This window comes from Haliotis rufescens, unplaced genomic scaffold (assembly GCF_023055435.1).
Source record: "Haliotis rufescens isolate VD_foot unplaced genomic scaffold, xgHalRufe1.0.p SCAF_2, whole genome shotgun sequence".
NCBI lineage: Eukaryota > Metazoa > Mollusca > Gastropoda > Lepetellida > Haliotidae > Haliotis > Haliotis rufescens.
In genome coordinates, this window is record NW_025963890.1 from 16,774,144 (window position 1) to 16,796,773 (window position 22,630).

The 22,630-nt window shown below is 39.3% G+C and overlaps 1 protein-coding gene across 3 annotated transcripts in view; it reads left to right on the forward strand.

Moving 5' to 3' along the window:
- The window catches only part of LOC124135648 (regulating synaptic membrane exocytosis protein 1-like), a 122,767-nt gene that overhangs the window by 31,233 nt on the left and 68,904 nt on the right, over nt 1–22,630 (forward strand). For 2 of the 3 annotated variants that reach the window (XM_046501081.2, XM_046501083.2), the window contains exon 1: nt 12,605–12,700. The exons of the other annotated variant lie outside the window; for it this stretch is intronic. The gene's annotated coding sequence lies outside the window, so the exon portion shown is untranslated. Of the gene's footprint in view, nt 1–12,604; nt 12,701–22,630 lie in introns of those variants that run through there. 3 annotated transcript variants of the gene reach the window in all.

A 22,630-nucleotide genomic window follows, 5' to 3' on the forward strand; every position in this document is an offset into this window, starting at 1 on the left:
CCTTTCACTGACACTCAACACACTAGCTACTGTATCAACTCAAGGTCCCTTTCACTGACACTAAACACACTAGCCACTGTAACAACTCAAGGTCCCTTTCACTGACAATGAACACACTAGCTACTGGATCAACTCAAGGTCCCTTTCACTGACACTAAACACACTAGCCACTGTAACAACTCAAGGTCCCTTTCACTGACACTAAACACACAAGCAACTGGATCAACTCAAGGTCCCTTTCACTGACACTAAACACACTAGCCACTGTAACAACTCAAGGTCCCTTTCACTGACACGCAACACACTAGCTACTGGATCAACTCAAGGTCCCTTTCACTGACACTAAACACACTAGCCACTGAAGCAACTCAAGGTCCCTTTCACTGACCCTAAACACACTAGCTACTGGATCACCCCAAGATCCCTTTCACTGACACTAAACACACTAGCCACTGTAACAACTCAAGGTCCCTCTCACTGACACTAAACACAGTAGCCACTGTAACAACTCAAGGTCCCTTTCACTGACACTAAACACACTAGTTACTGGATCACCCCAAGATCCCTTTCACTGACACTAAACACACTACCTACTGGATCAACTCAAGGTCCCTTTCACTGACACTAAACACACTAGCCACTGTAACAACTCAAGGTCCCTTTCACTGACACTAAACACACTAGCTACTGGATCAACTCAAGGTCCCTTTCACTGACACTAAACACACTAGCCACTGTAACAACTCAAGGTCCCTTTCACTGATACGCAACACACTAGCTACTGGATCAACTCAAGGTCCCTTTCACTGACACTAAACACACTAGCCACTGTAATAACTCAAGGTCCCTCTCACTGACACTAAACACACTAGCTACTGGATCACCCCAAGATCCCTTTCACTGACACTAAACACACTAGCCACTGTAACAACTTAAGGTCCCTTTCTCTTTCAATATACACACTAGCCACTGTAACAATTTAAGGTCCCTTTCACTGACACTAAACACACTAGCCACTGTAACAACATAAGGTCCCTTTCTCTGTCAATATACCCACAAGCTACTTCACCAACACGAGGTCCATTCACTTGTAATAAACACACTAGCCACTGGGTCAACTCAATGTCCCTTTCTCTCCCAATAAACACACTAGCCACTGAACCAACTCAAGGTCCCTTTCACTGACAATGAACACACTAGCTACTGGATCAACTCAAGGTCCCTTTCACTGACACTAAACACACTAGCCACTATAATAACTCAAGGTCCCTCTCACTGACACTAAACACACTAGCTACTGGATCACCCCAAGATCCCTTTCACTGACACTCAACACACTAGCTACTGTATCAACTCAAGGTCCCTTTCACTGACACTAAACACACAAGCTACTGGATCAACTCAAGGTCCCTTTCACTGACACTCAACACACTAGCTACTGTATCAACTCAAGGTCCCTTTCACTGACACTAAACACACTAGCTACTGTAACAACTCAAGGTCCCTTTCACTGACAATGAACACACTAGCTACTGGATCAACTCAAGGTCCCTTTCACTGACACTAAACACACTAGCCACTGTAACAACTCAAGGTCCCTTTCACTGACACTAAACACACAAGCTACTGGATCAACTCAAGGTCCCTTTCACTGACACTCAACACACTAGCTACTGTATCAACTCAAGGTCCCTTTCACTGACACTAAACACACTAGCTACTGTAACAACTCAAGGTCCCTTTCACTGACAATGAACACACTAGCTACTGGATCAACTCAAGGTCCCTTTCACTGACACTAAACACACTAGCCACTGTAACAACTCAAGGTCCCTTTCACTGACACTAAACACACAAGCTACTGGATCAACTCAAGGTCCCTTTCACTGACACTAAACACACTAGCCACTGTAACAACTCAAGGTCCCTTTCACTGACACGCAACACACTAGCTACTGGATCAACTCAAGGTCCCTTTCACTGACACTAAACACACTAGCCACTGAAGCAACTCAAGGTCCCTTTCACTGACCCTAAACACACTAGCTACTGGATCACCCCAAGATCCCTTTCACTGACACTAAACACACTAGCCACTGTAACAACTCAAGGTCCCTCTCACTGACACTAAACACAGTAGCCACTGTAACAACTCAAGGTCCCTTTCACTGACACTAAACACACTAGTTACTGGATCACCCCAAGATCCCTTTCACTGACACTAAACACACTAGCTACTGGATCAACTCAAGGTCCCTTTCACTGACACTAAACACACTAGCCACTGTAACAACTCAAGGTCCCTTTCACTGACACTAAACACACTAGCTACTGGATCAACTCAAGGTCCCTTTCACTGACACTAAACACACTAGCCACTGTAACAACTCAAGGTCCCTTTCACTGACACGCAACACACTAGCTACTGGATCAACTCAAGGTCCCTTTCACTGACACTAAACACACTAGCCACTGTAATAACTCAAGGTCCCTCTCACTGACACTAAACACACTAGCTACTGGATCACCCCAAGATCCCTTTCACTGACACTAAACACACTAGCCACTGTAACAACTTAAGGTCCCTTTCTCTTTCAATATACACACTAGCCACTGTAACAATTTAAGGTCCCTTTCACTGACACTAAACACACTAGCCACTGTAACAACATAAGGTCCCTTTCTCTGTCAATATACCCACAAGCTACTTCACCAACACGAGGTCCATTCACTTGTAATAAACACACTAGCCACTGGGTCAACTCAAGGTCCCTTTCTCTCCCAATAAACACACTAGCCACTGAACCAACTCAATGTCCCTTTCTCTCTCAATAAACACACCAGCTACAATACCAACACGAGGTCCCTTTCACTGACACTAAATACACTAGCTACTGGACCAACTCAAGGTCCCTATTTCTGTCACTAAACACACTAGCTATTGGATCAACTCAAGGTCCCTCTCTCTGTCAATAAACACATTAGCTAATGGATCAACTCAAGATCCCTCTCTCTGTCAATAAACACACCAGCTACATCACCAACACGAGGTCCGTTCACTTGTAGTAAACACACTTACTACTGAACCAACTCAAGGTCCCTTTCTCTGTCAAAAAACACACTAGCTACAATACCAACACGAGGTCCCTTTCACTGACACTAAATACACTAGCTACTGGACCAACTCAGATCCCTATTTCTGTCACTAAACACACTAGCTATTGGATCAACTCAAGGTCCCTCTCTCTGTCAATAAACACATTAGCTAATGGATCAACTCAAGATCCCTCTCTCTGTCAATAAACACACTAGCTACATCACCAACACGAGGTCCGTTCACTTGTAGTAAACACACTTACTACTGAACCAACTCAAGGTCCCTTTCTCTGTTAAAAAACACACTAGCTACAATACCTACACGAGGTCCGTTCACTTGTAGTAAACAGATTAGCTATCTTCACCAACACAAGGTCCCTTTCACTGACACTAAACACACCTACTACTGAACCAACTCAAGGTCCCTATTTCTGTCACTAAACACACTAGCTACAATACCAACACGAGGTCCGTTCACTTGTAGTAAACAGATTAGCTATCTTCACCAACACAAGGTCCCTTTCACTGACACTAAACACACTAGCTACTGAACCAACTCAAGGTCCCTTTCTCTTGCAATAAATACACTAGCTACTTCTTCAACACATGATCCCACATTGGCAATAAATACTGGCTACTTCCCCAACGCAAGAGCTAAGTCATTGGCAACATACACACTAGCTGCTGGACCAACGCAAGATCCTTTTCACTGGCTGATACGTTAACACAGGGTAATTTAACACTGATATTATTGTTTTCTTTCTTAATCAACCGCACGGCCTTTGTCTCAACTACAAAGGTACCACATGACTCAGGATATAATTATCATTGATATTATCAGATAAAGCCTCATATGGTATAACCAACATTAAAAATAACACCCATTTCCAGACAACCAAGGTTGGTGTTGTTAATACCCCATAACAATTACATAACACGTTCGTTTCATGGGCCAAACATACATCACATTATATGGACGCCATGTCTATAGCTAATGAAAGGCGGTGATGTATCGCAACATGCACCAAATAATTTCTGAAAAATATGGAATCCTAGGAGTGAGTGAGTGAGTATGGTTTTACGCCGCTTTTAGCAATATTCCAGCAATACCATGTCGGGAATCGAACCCGGGTCTTCGGCGTGACGGGTAAACGCTTTAACCACTAGGCTCCCCGATCGCCCCTGGAATGCTAGGAAGGACATTGTCGCATTGTCGCCTTTTGGTAAAATGCCAAATATTATTCAAAGCCCGACAATGCAACAAATGGCCGAAATGTCTGTCGTCGCATTGTCGTTAATTATGAAACTTTTTGCTTGGTTTTGTAAAAACGATTATGCGACAATGTCCCTTTTATTATTCCATAGAAAACAGATCAGGCAAACAATATCTTCCGTCTGAAAATAGCCAGTTATGGGTTCTTGGCGTGGTTGATGTGTCTTACAAATTGATCTGTGGATAATTCTGTAGCTCACGTACATATTGTTTTTCGGTAGTCGCCGGTGTATCTCCGTTTATTTATTTTTGTTCATTAGTGTTGCTATTTGAGGTTACTGACTGGCCTGTCATGGAGGTTATGCGAGCGCAAGTATAGATAGACAGGCAGATTTTATTGTACTAAAGGCCAAAGACCATAAAGCCTTCAATAAAGACAGACTGATTTTATTGAAGTAAAGGCCAAAGACCATACAGCCTTCAATAAAGACAGACAGATTTTATTGAAGTAAAGGCCAAAGACCATAAAGCCTTCAATAAAGACAGACTGATTATATTGTAGTAAAGGCCAAAGACCATAAAGTCTTCAATAAAGACAGACTGATTATATTGTAGTAAAGGCCAAAGACCATACGGTCTTCAATAAAGACAGACAGATTTTATTGTAGCAAAGGCCAAAGACAATAAAGTCTTCAATAAAGACAGACTGATTATATTGTAGCAAAGGCCAAAGACCAAAAAGCCTTCAATAAAGACAGACTGATTATATTGTAGCAAAGGCCAAAGACCATACAGTCTTCAATAAAGACAGACTGATTATATTGTAGTAAAGGCCAAAGACCATAAAGTCTTCAATAAAGACAGACTGATTATATTGTAGTTAAGGCCAAAGACCATACTGTCTTCAATAAAGAGAGACAGATTTTATTGTAGTAAAGGCCAAAGACCATAAAGCCTTCAATAAAGACAGACAGATTTTATTGTAGCAAAGGCCAAAGACAATAAAGTCTTCAATAAAGACAGACTGATTATATTGTAGCAAAGGCAAAAAACCAAAAAGCCTTCAATTAAGACAGACTGATTATATTGTAGCAAAGGCCAAAGACCATACAGTCTTCAATAAAGACAGACTGATTATATTGTAGTAAAGGCCAAAGACCATACAGTCTTCAATAAAGACAGCCTGATTATATTGTAGTAAAGGCCAAAGACCATAAAGCCTTCAATAAAGACAGACTGATTATATTGTAGCAAAGGCCAAAGACCATAAAATCTTCAATAAAGACAGACTGATTATATTGTAGTAAAGGCCAAAGACCATACAGTCTTCAATAAAGACAGACTAATTATATTGTAGTAAAGGCCAAAGACCATACAGTCTTCAATAAAGACAAACAGATTATATTGTAGTAAAGGCCAAAGACCATACAGTCTTCAATAAAGACAGACAGATTTTATTGTAGTAAAGGCCAAAGACCATACAGTCTTCAATAAAGACAGACTGATTATATTGTAGTGAAGGCCAAAGACCATACATTCTTCAATAAAGACAGACTGATTATATTGTAGTAAAGGCCAAAGACCATACAGTCTTCAATAAAGACAGACAGATTATATTGTAGTAAAGGCCAAAGACCATACAGTCTTCAATAAAGACAGACAGATTATATTGTAGTAAAGGCCAAAGACCATACAGTCTTCAATGTATTACTGTTTAGGGATATACACATTTAAAGTCATCCCACATTTTGAATACATACATTGGAAATTCAGCAAATATTACAATTAGTTCTGTTTGAGATAACGTACACGTCGAAGCAATGCTGTATTACGACACAATTTCGTGAAAGTAATTCGGCCCTTTTGTCATTATATAAAACACAGATATACAGAAGATTATATTCATCCTAAGGCACTCTACGCTTTTCACATAAAACGTCTTCACCAATAATCTGATAAATAACCCTTCGCACTTTCTGTGTACCTAAAACATTACATCTACTAGGTTTAGTGATAATTCTTCTGTAAGCATATAATTCTACCGGAGGTAAATAACATTCACAGTGCAAAAGTGACTTGAAGGTACTACACACGGGTACTACACTGTGTAGCATGGCTTGACAATCCCGTGTTGCAAATCATTAATTCGTTGCTGAAAGGCCGATGAAACAAAGCATTATCACCGACTTTTTCGTGCGATCCACACAATCCCGAAGCGAAATAATACACTTTTGACATAACATGCCCAATTGGGCCGATTTCTGTTGCCCACAAATATCAACATATCTATATCTCTGATAAGGGTACGTGTTACACAAATATAGTAAACCTTGGCGACCGTCGACAAGGGGGTGTTGACAGTATCGATAAGGATTATACCGAAAATCAAAAGTTGCATCGTCTTTTACGATAAGTCGAGCAAAATGAAGTCAATTTAACACTGAATGTTTTGTGAATAATATCAAGACAGTTATACCAAATCCGATATAATTTTATTTGTAGGCCGTGACGTTAAACGCAAAAGCTAATCACACAGTGTCTGAATGACATGTGCTCGTTTATTGCCAACATTCGCCTTGAGCATTATATACACCTCGGGGTTTAAACTCGCATGTAATGTTGTTGTTTAACGCTATACTCAGCAATATCCCATGCATCAACCAAGTCAGCGAGCCTGACCACCCGATCCCGTTAGTCGCCTCTTGCGACAAGCATAGTCGCCTTTTACGGCAAACATGACCTATTCTACCCCGGATATTCACGGGTGTCAGTTTGATAACATCGTGGGATGTTGGAATGCTGCGTTATGGGAGTACGACCTAAACTACGAAGTTGAATAGGAGATATTATTTGGCAGAATTTCAAGTTATGGATCCCTTGAAGATCCAGGCTAGAATAGGTCTTCAGCAACCCATGCTTGTCGTAAGAGGCGACTAACGGGTTCGGATGGTCAGGCTCGCTGACTTGGTTGATTCGTGCCATCGTACCCTGACGGCGCGGAACGTTGAAAATAAATCAATCACAGGATTGTCTGGTGCAGGTTCGATTACTTACGGACCGGCGTTATGTGGCTGGAATATTAAACATGAATAATTTTACATATAAAGTTATAGATATATGCTCTTCAGGAATGTGTGTAAAGTGGCGAGTCTGGTTACGGGGTAGGCTGGTATATATATATATATATATATATATATATATATATATATATATATATATATATATATATATATATATATATATATATATATATATACAATAAAGTACGGTTATAACGAACTCAAGGGGACTATTAATTTTAGTTCGTTATAACCGTAGTTCGTTATAAGCATATATACAGCATAACTACAGCAATTAGTCGGGACCAAAAAAGTAAGTTCGTTATATCCGTCAGTTCGTTATAAGCGTGTTCGCTATAACCGTAGTTTACTGTACATCAAGATGTATTTACATTAACACATACGTTCTTTTGCTCTGCAGTTCAGATTATTTAGCATCCCCTGTGGTTTGTATGAGGTTGCTGTCCGCAGCAACGTATTTGACATTTTTTAATCATACATTATCTTATAGGATATGATAAAATCGATTCCCACATGGATACAATGTGTGAAGCCCGTTTCTGGTGTTCCCCGCCGTGATATTGCTGGAATATTGCTAAAAGCGACGTCAAACCATACTCACTCAATTACTATGGTTTAAATCACGTTGTTAAATGTCACAATGGGAAAGTGTTTCTTGTTTGCTGTCTATCCGTATGAAATTTAGCATAAACAGGATAATACCTGATTAAATTTGTTCGGTGGTATTTATATGCAAAGACATGATCGGGGATAAACTTTGTTGGCATCTCATTGATTCATCTTATGGTGATACTCCTGACAATGAGTCGTCACTGATCTGCTTCTCAAGAGACAGTAATGAAAATTAATATTCTTTAATCTTTAAGCCATATAATGTTTTCTTTTCTTCAAAATAACTTTAAGATCTTATGCCGGACACATAATTACACGTTTTTCATATTGTTTCCATTTTCACTGAATATCGATATATGAAGAGGATAACGCAATATTCTATAACCTTCGTTAATAGTGCTCTGACAACTGTGAAAAAATTTCATTGTGTGAAGGATCGTTTCAATTCGGAAACGGTATAAAAGCAGCGTCTCGTTTTTCGATTGTCAGCTTCATCGAGATTGACATTGCATGCCAGCCCTCGAAGGGTTGAGCACGAGGGAGGCATTATTTATACTTATCCAGGGCCCTTTTTTAACACAATCAGCCGATTTATTGCATGGATTGCAGTCCCAATATTGTCAATCGCAAGCGTATACAGTCCAACCAAGAAGTGACGGATTTTATCCTCGTTTGGGGCTGTCAGCTTCGCATTACTGGCCCAAATAACGTATAGGTGTCTCATCACATGAGTGGAACCAAATCAATGACTGAAATTACATGTTCTTCCCTGGCAGCCAGGCCATCAGTCACCCCGGTACATAATCCATTTGCACATTTGGCATTTAGGGGTTGTTGTAAGGACTAAGCTTTGACACTTGAGAATTCTGTTGAGAAATTTAATCCGCTTCGTTAATTTGCCGTAGTGTTGCTACTGGTCTCTAGATTATTGCCTCGAATATTTAGAATTACGAATAACCTTTAGAAATTACAGTAAACGCGTAAACGGGATTGGAAATGTGAAACTTACTGAACCAGCTACGGCCGATTACATGCCGCAAAGCTCTTACACCTAATAACAGAAACTATAAAGGCGTGTGTCTGTTTACAGTATGAAATGATGTGTGTGTGTGTGTGTGTGTGTGTGTGTGTGTGTGTGTGTGTGTGTGTGTGTGTGTGTGTGTGTGTGTGTGTGTGTGTGTGTGTGTGTGTGTGTGTGTGTGTCTCTCTCTCTCTCTCTCTCTCTCTCTCTCTCTCTCTCTCTCTCTCTCTCTCTCTCTCTCTCCGCGTACTCAAGACGTTTTGACGTTTTAGATTTCCAGAACTCCAAATGACTTGTCCAACTCTCGACCAATATTGGTTTTGTCTGGCGGACACAGTAGCTAAATATCAAGCAGTTCGATACCGTCTATGTAAGTAGCTGTGAGCTCAGACTTTATTAAAAGCCTGGCTTCACGACTTCATTAATAGCATGGCTCCTGTGCAAGTTTGTCGGCGTTACATTCACAGTCCGTCGAGCCATGGGCTCATTAAAATATCGCATTTCATAGTGCTTCACTGTCTAGAGCTGGATCTGCATAACTAAACACTACTCCTTATTCTAGATATGTTACAATCAATGCGTAAAATGACAAAAAAAAATCACTTGGGCAATTTACAAGGCGCCAAAATATTTCAGTCATTTTTACAGATATTTTACTAAGTATGTATTTATAGTTGCTTAACGCTGCCCTCAACAATATTCCAGCTATATGACTGCGATTTGTAAATAATCGAGTCTGGACCAGACAATTCAGTGATTGATATCATGAGAATCGATCCACGCAGTTGGGATATAATCACATTCATCAACCAAGTCAGAGAGCCTAAACACCCTATCCTGTTAGTCGCCTCATACGACAAGCATAGTCGCCTCTTTCGACAAGCACGGGTTGCTACAGACGTATTCTAGCCCAGATCTTCACGGTCTTCCATTGATTGTATTATAAAAACAAACTCCAAACATTTCATGCTCTATTTCATCACCCAGAGACGGAGATCAAAGGAAAACGAAAGTCAATGAATATATATTATTATTGTTTTGGCTTCTAATCCCAGCATAATGAGTCTGTTGTAATGTCTTTAAGCCCTCTTGAACTTCTACTTAACATTTAGTTAATATGACGGCAAAATAATTATAAAATCACTGAAATATGTTGGCGTTTTGTAAATTGCCTAAGTGAAAATTTTAGTCATTTTACACAATGACTGAAACAGATACACGGAAGAATACATTATTTCTTTGATGGTCTTGGCGTCATTATTTAAAGATGACGCTTATCCTGCTTGAAAGCTGATACCACGACGAAGAGATGGATCAAGAATGATGTGTGTTGTCACGTGATGAGGTCTGCATTATGCTCACTCAATCACTGCTTTAACAATCAGTTTTAACCATGGGGTTATATCTTGGCGCGTCAGTTTAATGTGAGATTCACGTCTTAGATGTCTTCCAAATGCATGCAAAAACAAGTTGAAGATTAAAGTGTCTAAATTATCAGAAACAACGCTTCTGTTAGTTAGCCGTGCTTGGAAATTCGCAGGGTTATCCGAAGAAATTGGGAAGTCGTCAATTAGAGTTTGCGTCACTTCAGTCTCGTTAAAAATGTATGAACGTCAAACTACGCTTATGAACGTCAGTTTCGTGGTCATGTGACCGGCCTCTCGTCCAATCGAAAAGCCGAAAAACGTGTATACATTACATTTAGAACAAATTATGGTTGTAACAATAAGATTACCCGTCCAGTATGGTTTTAATAATGATATTATGTTCTGTTATCTATGGCGCAGAATATACATTATGCGGACCCGTTGCAGATTTCTTTCATCATATCAGGTGTGTGTTTCGCAGACTTTTGACTTTTGAGGAGTCACCTGTGCTGTGTAACCCCACTCAACTATATTCAAGCAATACCACACAACTAATCCCCATCTACATTACTGCGCGTATGTAAACATTTGTCCATTACCTGGAAGTGAAAGGTAGATTCTGTCTCAATGCATTTTTCGAGTCATTAGTCTTAGTTACCTAATTTTTTGGTTGTGTTTGTTTTTGAAAAAGCTATTCCATGTACAGTAAGTCGCGTAACATTGCTTTATTTCAAACATATTTATTTAAACTGCCTGTCTCATTCTGGATCGATTTACTATATATGCTGAGTCTGGCGGCGATAATGGCCACTGTCACTCACCGGGCTTTTACAATTGTTTCCACGGATAAAGTCAGGTCATGTTGATTCTAAGTGCATATATGTTTAGTATACATTGGTGGATCTAGAAGTTAAGTGGTGGATGGGTGTTCAGACACCCCTGGTATTGTTTCAATAAATAGTTTTAACTGCCTTGTGGGCTGAGTAATGGCTGATGTTGGTGATGGTAGTAGGTGAAGGAGAAGGAGTGATGTTAGTAATAGCAGTAGAAGTAGTGGCAGTAGTGGTTGTGGTGGAAGTGGTAGCAGTAGTAGTGGTGGTGGTAGTAGTAGTAGTAGTAGTACTAGTAGTAACAGTAGTAGTAGTAGTAGTAATAGTAGCAGTAGTAGACAGTAGTAGACAGTAGAAGTAGTAGTAGTGATAGTAATAGTAGCAATATTAATAATAGTAGTGGTAGTGGTGGAAGTGGTAGAATTAGTAGTAGTACTAGTAGTGGTAGTGGTAGTGGTAGTAGAAGTAGAAGCAGTAGTAGACAGTAGTAGTAGTGGTAGTAGTAGTAGTAGTAGTAGTAGTAGTAGTAGTAGTAGTAGTAGTGGTGGTGGTGGTGGTGGTGGTGGTGGTGATGGTGATGTTGGTGATGGTGGTGGTAGTAGTAGTAGTAGTAGTAGTAGTAGTAGTAGTAGTAGTAGTAGTAGTAATAGTAGTAGTAATAGTAGTAGTAATAGTAGGGGTGTAACTAGAAAGGGTAGTGACTGTGGTGGTGGTAGTAGTAGTAGTAGTAGTAGTAGTGTGTGTGTGTATGTGTGTGAGTGTGTGAGAGAGAGAGAGAGAGAGAGAGAGAGAGAGAGAGTGTGTGTGTGTGTGTGTGTGTGTGTGTGTGTGTGTGTGTGTGTGTGTGTGTGTGTGTGTGTGTGTGTGTGTGTGTGTGTGTGAGAGAGAGAGAGAGTGGAACCGAATGTAATGATTACAACATGTGTTAAATTTTTTTTTAAATAATTTAAAGTTTTAATGTTTTGTTATCCGACGTTGGTATAGAAAGTAATTTCAAAACCTCATCATCAATAAAATTTACTAAAGTTTCATCCAAACAAAATAATCCGGTGATACTGCTTTGTATATATAATGTCGGCAATTAAATCTAATGTAACGGTTACTATAGTTTAAATAGCAGATATACCAGAAAAATATCATTACGACTCATAAAAGAAAAAAAATGTCGGATTTTTTTCTTCTTAACTAATTAGTACATTCCCCTCGTTGCAGCTCAACATTACTGTCCATATTTTATGGGACTCCGTGAAATTCAGTATTTCAGTTAGAACTATATAACTACTCTCCTGACAACGCGACGCCTAATGCTCGCCATACATAACCCCTAAGAAATCCCGTTGGAGACAAAGGATTAAGAGCATCTGTCTCCGTGAGCGTATGGTGTTGTGCTGGGTTGTGCTGTGCTGTGCTGTGCTTTGCTGTGTGGGGACATGATGAACACGATACCACAGCTAGACTCGTAACACAAGCCAACAATCGATGTGAGTAAATCACGCTGTATATTACTAAAACAAGAGCCAGTTGGTCGTGGACTGAACACGGCCTCATAGGAGCAGTAATACCTGACTTGTTGAATCTAGGGATTTGTTCCTGGCAATGATCGCCGACCAAGAACCAGGTGGCCGACTGGGGGACAAATTAGGTATTAGTTGTCCAATCATATTTCCCATGGCTTTGACGCATTGACGCAGTTTGACTGTGTTTGTACTGGAATTAACACATTAACCAACTGTGGATAGACGGAAAGGTAGGCTTTAGTTTACTAGCCAGCATTGAGTTGATTTAACCTGTTGCTTTGAATATGTCAAATGCTTTGTCAGGTTCTCTGCACACGGTTCATTTTTTTCTATTTGACAAAAAAGGAATGCACGTATTTTGCCTTAAAAACGAGATTAGTCAATAATACTACTTTATGTTCACATTTGGGAACCTTTCAATATGAATGTCATTGGTGTTTATAACGACCTTCATGTATCAAATGTCTAATTTTATTCTAGATTTCCGACTGAGAGAGTGACTCATGTCCACATATAATATTTCAACATATAGTTACACTTAAACGCAATCAACATTCCTCTTGTAAAAGCTTCAGCTTGCCGGAGTCATTTACAAAATATCAGTCATGAACAGCAATCATTAATAAAAGGTTTGGCCTACATTTCCCTGCACATCTACTGCTGGTATAACGAATGTTGCTGTACATCGCTCCTGTACCGTTTTTTCTGCTGTATATTCTAGTGTCATTACACAGATAATGTATCGGTGGTCTTTGTTTAGTGCGAGGCCACAGCGACATTGTGCGAAGCTGATTGTTTGTGAAGAGTTGTATAGGAGGAGAAAACTATCCAGCATCTATCGTCTATCTTTGCTATCTATGCAAATGCAACGTTGAAGACTGAAATGCTTCTTTCGTTATATATATGTGTGTGTGTGTGTGCGTGTGTGTGTGTGTGTGTGTGTGTGTGTGTGTGTGTAAAATGTGGATTCAATATTCCTTCTCTATGGATGAAGCTGTTTCGAAGGTAATACTCCCTATATACACTATGGTGACAATACAGATAAGCTGTTTTGACGGCAGTTCTCTCTATATGCACTATATGGTGACAATATAGAGGCAGCTGTTTCGAAGGTAATACTCCCTATATACACTATGGTGACAATATAGAGGCAGCTGTTTCGAAGGTAATACTCCCTATATACACTATGGTGACAATATAGAGGCAGCTGTTTCGAAGGTAATACTCCCTATATACACTATGGTGACAATATAGAGGAAGCTGTTTCGAAGGTAATACTTCCTATATACACTATGGTGACAATATCGATGAAGATGTTTTGACGATAATACTGTTTATATACTCTGGTGCCAATGTAGATAAAGATTAAAGACGGTACTACTGTCTGTATATACTGTGGTAGCAATGTAGATAAAGATTAAAGACGGTACTACTGTCTGTATATACTGTGGTAGCAAATGAATGTAGATAAAGATTAAAGACGGTACTACTGTCTGTATATACTGTGGTGACAATGTAGATGAAGATTAAAGACGGTACTACAGTCTGTATATACTGTGGTGGCAATGTAGATGAAGATTAAAGACGGTACTACTGTCTGTATATACTGTGGTGGCAATGTACATGAAGATTAAAGACGGTACTACTGTCTGTATATACTGTGGTGGCAATGTAGATGAAGATTAAAGACGGTACTACTGTCTGTATATACTGTGGTGGCAATGTACATGAAGATTAAAGACGGTACTACTGTCTGTATATACTGTGGTGGCAATGTACATGAAGATTAAAGACGGTACTACTGTCTGTATATACTGTGGTGGCAATGTACATGAAGATTAAAGACGGTACTACTGTCTGTATATACTGTGGTGGCAATGTAGATGAAGATTAAAGACGGTACTACTGTCTGTATATACTGTGGTGGCAATGTACATGAAGATTAAAGACGGTACTACTGTCTGTATATACTGTGGTGGCAATGTACATGAAGATTAAAGACGGTACTACTGTCTGTATATACTGTGGTGGCAATGTACATGAAGATTAAAGACGGTACTACTGTCTGTATATACTGTGGTGGCAATGTACATGAAGATTAAAGACGGTACTACTGTCTGTATATACTGTGGTGGCAATGTACATGAAGATTAAAGACGGTACTACTGTCTGTATATACTGTGGTGGCAATGTAGATGAAGATTAAAGACGGTACTACTGTCTGTATATACTGTGGTGGCAATGTACATGAAGATTAAAGACGGTACTACTGTCTGTATATACTGTGGTGGCAATGTACATGAAGATTAAAGACGGTACTACTGTCTGTATATACTGTGGTGGCAATGTTCATGAAGATTAAAGACGGTACTACTGTCTGTATATACTGTGGTGGCAATGTAGATGAAGATTAAAGACGGTACTACTGTCTGTATATACTGTGGTGGCAATGTACATGAAGATTGAAGACGGTACTACTGTCTGTATATACTGTGGTGGCAATGTACATGAAGATTGAAGACGGTACTACTGTCTGTATATACTGTGGTGGCAATGTACATGAAGATTAAAGACGGTACTACTGTCTGTATATACTGTGGTGGCAATGTACATGAAGATTAAAGACGGTACTACTGTCTGTATATACCGTGGTGGCAATGTACATGAAGATTAAAGACGGTACTACTGTCTGTATATACTGTGGTGGCAATGTACATGAAGATTAAAGACGGTACTACTGTCTGTATATACTGTGGTGGCAATGTACATGAAGATTAAAGACGGTACTACTGTCTGTATATACCGTGGTGGCAATGTACATGAAGATTAAAGACGGTACTACTGTCTGTATATACTGTGGTGGCAATGTAGATAAAGATTAAAGACGGTACTACTGTCTGTATATACTGTGGTGGCAATGTACATGAAGATTAAAGACGGTACTACTGTCTGTATATACTGTGGTGGCAATGTACATGAAGATTGAAGACGGTACTACTGTCTGTATATACTGTGGTGGCAATGTACATGAAGATTAAAGACGGTACTACTGTCTGTATATACTGTGGTGGCAATGTACATGAAGATTAAAGACGGTACTACTGTCTGTATATACTGTGGTGGCAATGTACATGAAGATTAAAGACGGTACTACTGTCTGTATATACTGTGGTGGCAATGTACATGAAGATTAAAGACGGTACTACTGTCTGTATATACTGTGGTGGCAATGTACATGAAGATTAAAGACGGTACTACTGTCTGTATATACTGTGGTGGCAATGTAGATAAAGATTAAAGACGGTACTACTGTCTGTATATACTGTGGTGGCAATGTACATGAAGATTGAAGACGGTACTACTGTCTGTATATACTGTGGTGGCAATGTACATGAAGATTAAAGACGGTACTACTGTCTGTATATACTGTGGTGGCAATGTACATGAAGATTAAAGACGGTACTACTGTCTGTATATACTGTGGTGGCAATGTACATGAAGATTAAAGACGGTACTACTGTCTGTATATACTGTGGTGGCAATGTACATGAAGATTAAAGACGGTACTACTGTCTGTATATACTGTGGTGGCAATGTACATGAAGATTAAAGACGGTACTACTGTCTGTATATACTGTGGTGGCAATGTAGATAAAGATTAAAGACGGTACTACTGTCTGTATATACTGTGGTGGCAATGTACATGAAGATTAAAGACGGTACTACCGTCTGTATATACTGTGGTGGCAATGTACATGAAGATTGAAGACGGTACTACTGTCTGTATATACTGTGGTGGCAATGTACATGAAGATTAAAGACGGTACTACTGTCTGTATATACTGTGGTGGCAATGTACATGAAGATTAAAGACGGTACTACTGTCTGTATATACTGTGGTGGCAATGTACATGAAGATTAAAGACGGTACTACTGTCTGTATATACTGTGGTGGCAATGTACATGAAGATTAAAGACGGTACTACTGTCTGTATATACTGTGGTGGCAATGTAGATGAAGATTAAAGACGGTACTACTGTCTGTATATACTGTGGTGGCAATGTAGATAAAGATTAAAGACGGTACTACTGTCTGTATATACTGTGGTGGCAATGTACATGAAGATTGAAGACGGTACTACTGTCTGTATATACTGTGGTGGCAATGTACATGAAGATTAAAGACGGTACTACTGTCTGTATATACTGTGGTGGCAATGTACATGAAGATTAAAGACGGTACTACTGTCTGTATATACTGTGGTGACAATGAAGATTAAAGACGGTACTACTGTCTGTATATACTGTGGTGGCAATGTACATGAAGATTAAAGACGGTACTACTGTCTGTATATACTGTGGTGGCAATGTACATGAAGATTAAAGACGGTACTACTGTCTGTATATACTGTGGTGACAATGAAGATTAAAGACGGTACTACTGTCTGTATATACTGTGGTGGCAATGTACATGAAGATTAAAGACGGTACTACTGTCTGTATATACTGTGGTGGCAATGTACATGAAGATTAAAGACGGTACTACTGTCTGTATATACTGTGGTGACAATGAAGATTAAAGACGGTACTACTGTCTGTATATACTGTGGTGGCAATGTAGATGAAGATTAAAGACGGTACTACTGTCTGTATATACTGTGGTGGCAATGTACATGAAGATTAAAGACGGTACTACTGTCTGTATATACTGTGGTGGCAATGTACATGAAGATTAAAGACGGTACTACTGTCTGTATATACTGTGGTGGCAATGTACATGAAGATTAAAGACGGTACTACTGTCTGTATATACTGTGGTGGCAATGTACATGAAGATTAAAGACGGTACTACTGTCTGTATATACTGTGGTGACAATGAAGATTAAAGACGGTACTACTGTCTGTATATATTGTGGTGGCAATGTACATGAAGATTAAAGACGGTACTACTGTCTGTATATACTGTGGTGGCAATGTACATGAAGATTAAAGACGGTACTACTGTCTGTATATACTGTGGTGGCAATGTACATGAAGATTAAAGACGGTACTACTGTCTGTATATACTGTGGTGGCAATGTAGATGAAGATTAAAGACGGTACTACTGTCTGTATATACTGTGGTGGCAATGTACATGAAGATTAAAGACGGTACTACTGTCTGTATATACTGTGGTGGCAATGTACATGAAGATTAAAGACGGTACTACTGTCTGTATATACTGTGGTGGCAATGTACATGAAGATTAAAGACGGTACTACTGTCTGTATATACTGTGGTGGCAATGTACATGAAGATTAAAGACGGTACTACTGTCTGTATATACTGTGGTGGCAATGTACATGAAGATTAAAGACGGTACTACTGTCTGTATATACTGTGGTGGCAATGTAGATGAAGATTAAAGACGGTACTACTGTCTGTATATACTGTGGTGGCAATGTACATGAAGATTAAAGACGGTACTACTGTCTGTATATACTGTGGTGGCAATGTACATGAAGATTAAAGACGGTACTACTGTCTGTATATACTGTGGTGGCAATGTTCATGAAGATTAAAGACGGTACTACTGTCTGTATATACTGTGGTGGCAATGTAGATGAAGATTAAAGACGGTACTACTGTCTGTATATACTGTGGTGGCAATGTACATGAAGATTGAAGACGGTACTACTGTCTGTATATACTGTGGTGGCAATGTACATGAAGATTAAAGACGGTACTACTGTCTGTATATACTGTGGTGGCAATGTACATGAAGATTAAAGACGGTACTACTGTCTGTATATACCGTGGTGGCAATGTACATGAAGATTAAAGACGGTACTACTGTCTGTATATACTGTGGTGGCAATGTACATGAAGATTAAAGACGGTACTACTGTCTGTATATACCGTGGTGGCAATGTACATGAAGATTAAAGACGGTACTACTGTCTGTATATACTGTGGTGGCAATGTACATGAAGATTAAAGACGGTACTACTGTCTGTATATACTGTGGTGGCAATGTACATGAAGATTAAAGACGGTACTACTGTCTGTATATACTGTGGTGGCAATGTAGATAAAGATTAAAGACGGTACTACTGTCTGTATATACTGTGGTGGCAATGTACATGAAGGTTGAAGACGGTACTACTGTCTGTATATACTGTGGTGGCAATGTACATGAAGATTAAAGACGGTACTACTGTCTGTATATACTGTGGTGGCAATGTACATGAAGATTAAAGACGGTACTACTGTCTGTATATACTGTGGTGGCAATGTACATGAAGATTAAAGACGGTACTACTGTCTGTATATACTGTGGTGGCAATGTACATGAAGATTAAAGACGGTACTACTGTCTGTATATACTGTGGTGGCAATGTACATGAAGATTAAAGACGGTACTACTGTCTGTATATACTGTGGTGGCAATGTACATGAAGATTAAAGACGGTACTACTGTCTGTATATACTGTGGTGGCAATGTACATGAAGATTAAAGACGGTACTACTGTCTGTATATACTGTGGTGGCAATGTAGATGAAGATTAAAGACGGTACTACTGTCTGTATATACTGTGGTGGCAATGTACATGAAGATTAAAGACGGTACTACTGTCTGTATATACTGTGGTGGCAATGTACATGAAGATTAAAGACGGTACTACTGTCTGTATATACTGTGGTGGCAATGTTCATGAAGATTAAAGACGGTACTACTGTCTGTATATACTGTGGTGGCAATGTAGATGAAGATTAAAGACGGTACTACTGTCTGTATATACTGTGGTGGCAATGTACATGAAGATTGAAGACGGTACTACTGTCTGTATATACTGTGGTGGCAATGTACATGAAGATTAAAGACGGTACTACTGTCTGTATATACTGTGGTGGCAATGTACATGAAGATTAAAGACGGTACTACTGTCTGTATATACCGTGGTGGCAATGTACATGAAGATTAAAGACGGTACTACTGTCTGTATATACTGTGGTGGCAATGTACATGAAGATTAAAGACGGTACTACTGTCTGTATATACTGTGGTGGCAATGTACATGAAGATTAAAGACGGTACTACTGTCTGTATATACCGTGGTGGCAATGTACATGAAGATTAAAGACGGTACTACTGTCTGTATATACTGTGGTGGCAATGTAGATAAAGATTAAAGACGGTACTACTGTCTGTATATACTGTGGTGGCAATGTACATGAAGATTAAAGACGGTACTACTGTCTGTATATACTGTGGTGGCAATGTACATGAAGATTGAAGACGGTACTACTGTCTGTATATACTGTGGTGGCAATGTACATGAAGATTAAAGACGGTACTACTGTCTGTATATACTGTGGTGGCAATGTACATGAAGATTAAAGACGGTACTACTGTCTGTATATACTGTGGTGGCAATGTACATGAAGATTAAAGACGGTACTACTGTCTGTATATACTGTGGTGGCAATGTACATGAAGATTAAAGACGGTACTACTGTCTGTATATACTGTGGTGGCAATGTACATGAAGATTAAAGACGGTACTACTGTCTGTATATACTGTGGTGGCAATGTAGATAAAGATTAAAGACGGTACTACTGTCTGTATATACTGTGGTGGCAATGTACATGAAGATTGAAGACGGTACTACTGTCTGTATATACTGTGGTGGCAATGTACATGAAGATTAAAGACGGTACTACTGTCTGTATATACTGTGGTGGCAATGTACATGAAGATTAAAGACGGTACTACTGTCTGTATATACTGTGGTGGCAATGTACATGAAGATTAAAGACGGTACTACTGTCTGTATATACTGTGGTGGCAATGTACATGAAGATTAAAGACGGTACTACTGTCTGTATATACTGTGGTGGCAATGTACATGAAGATTAAAGACGGTACTACTGTCTGTATATACTGTGGTGGCAATGTAGATAAAGATTAAAGACGGTACTACTGTCTGTATATACTGTGGTGGCAATGTACATGAAGATTAAAGACGGTACTACTGTCTGTATATACTGTGGTGGCAATGTACATGAAGATTGAAGACGGTACTACTGTCTGTATATACTGTGGTGGCAATGTACATGAAGATTAAAGACGGTACTACTGTCTGTATATACTGTGGTGGCAATGTACATGAAGATTAAAGACGGTACTACTGTCTGTATATACTGTGGTGGCAATGTACATGAAGATTAAAGACGGTACTACTGTCTGTATATACTGTGGTGGCAATGTACATGAAGATTAAAGACGGTACTACTGTCTGTATATACTGTGGTGGCAATGTACATGAAGATTAAAGACGGTACTACTGTCTGTATATACTGTGGTGGCAATGTAGATAAAGATTAAAGACGGTACTACTGTCTGTATATACTGTGGTGGCAATGTACATGAAGATTAAAGACGGTACTACTGTCTGTATATACTGTGGTGGCAATGTACATGAAGATTAAAGACGGTACTACTGTCTGTATATACTGTGGTGGCAATGTACATGAAGATTAAAGACGGTACTACTGTCTGTATATACTGTGGTGACAATGAAGATTAAAGACGGTACTACTGTCTGTATATACTGTGGTGGCAATGTACATGAAGATTAAAGACGGTACTACTGTCTGTATATACTGTGGTGGCAATGTACATGAAGATTAAAGACGGTACTACTGTCTGTATATACTGTGGTGACAATGAAGATTAAAGACGGTACTACTGTCTGTATATACTGTGGTGGCAATGTACATGAAGATTAAAGACGGTACTGCTGTCTGTATATACTGTGGTGGCAATGTACATGAAGATTAAAGACGGTACTACTGTCTGTATATACTGTGGTGACAATGAAGATTAAAGACGGTACTACTGTCTGTATATACTGTGGTGGCAATGTACATGAAGATTAAAGACGGTACTACTGTCTGTATATACTGTGGTGGCAATGTACATGAAGATTAAAGACGGTACTACTGTCTGTATATACTGTGGTGGCAATGTACATGAAGATTAAAGACGGTACTACTGTCTGTATATACTGTGGTGGCAATGTACATGAAGATTAAAGACGGTACTACTGTCTGTATATACTGTGGTGGCAATGTACATGAAGATTAAAGACGGTACTACTGTCTGTATATACTGTGGTGACAATGAAGATTAAAGACGGTACTACTGTCTGTATATACTGTGGTGGCAATGTACATGAAGATTAAAGACGGTACTACTGTCTGTATATACTGTGGTGGCAATGTACATGAAGATTAAAGACGGTACTACTGTCTGTATATACTGTGGTGACAATGAAGATTAAAGACGGTACTACTGTCTGTATATACTGTGGTGGCAATGTACATGAAGATTAAAGACGGTACTACTGTCTGTATATACTGTGGTGGCAATGTACATGAAGATTAAAGACGGTACTACTGTCTGTATATACTGTGGTGGCAATGTACATGAAGATTAAAGACGGTACTACTGTCTGTATATACTGTGGTGGCAATGTACATGAAGATTAAAGACGGTACTACTGTCTGTATATACTGTGGTGGCAATGTACATTGCGATGTCTTGACGGTAAGACGCCCAATATACACTTTGCTGGCAATACAGATGAAGCTTTCTCGAAGATAATACTCCCTATATACAGTGTAGTGGCAATAGAGATGAAGATGCCTTTGATTGTAAAACTTTATGTACTGTGCAGTGGCAATATAGATATTGATGACTTGAGGGTAATGTTCTCTCTATGAACTCTGCAGAGGCAATCTAAATGAAGATGCTTCCAGGGTGATATTCTCTATGTACTATGTGGTGGCAATATAGATGAAGATGCTTTTGAGTGTAATCCTCTCTCTCTATGTTCTTTACAGTGGC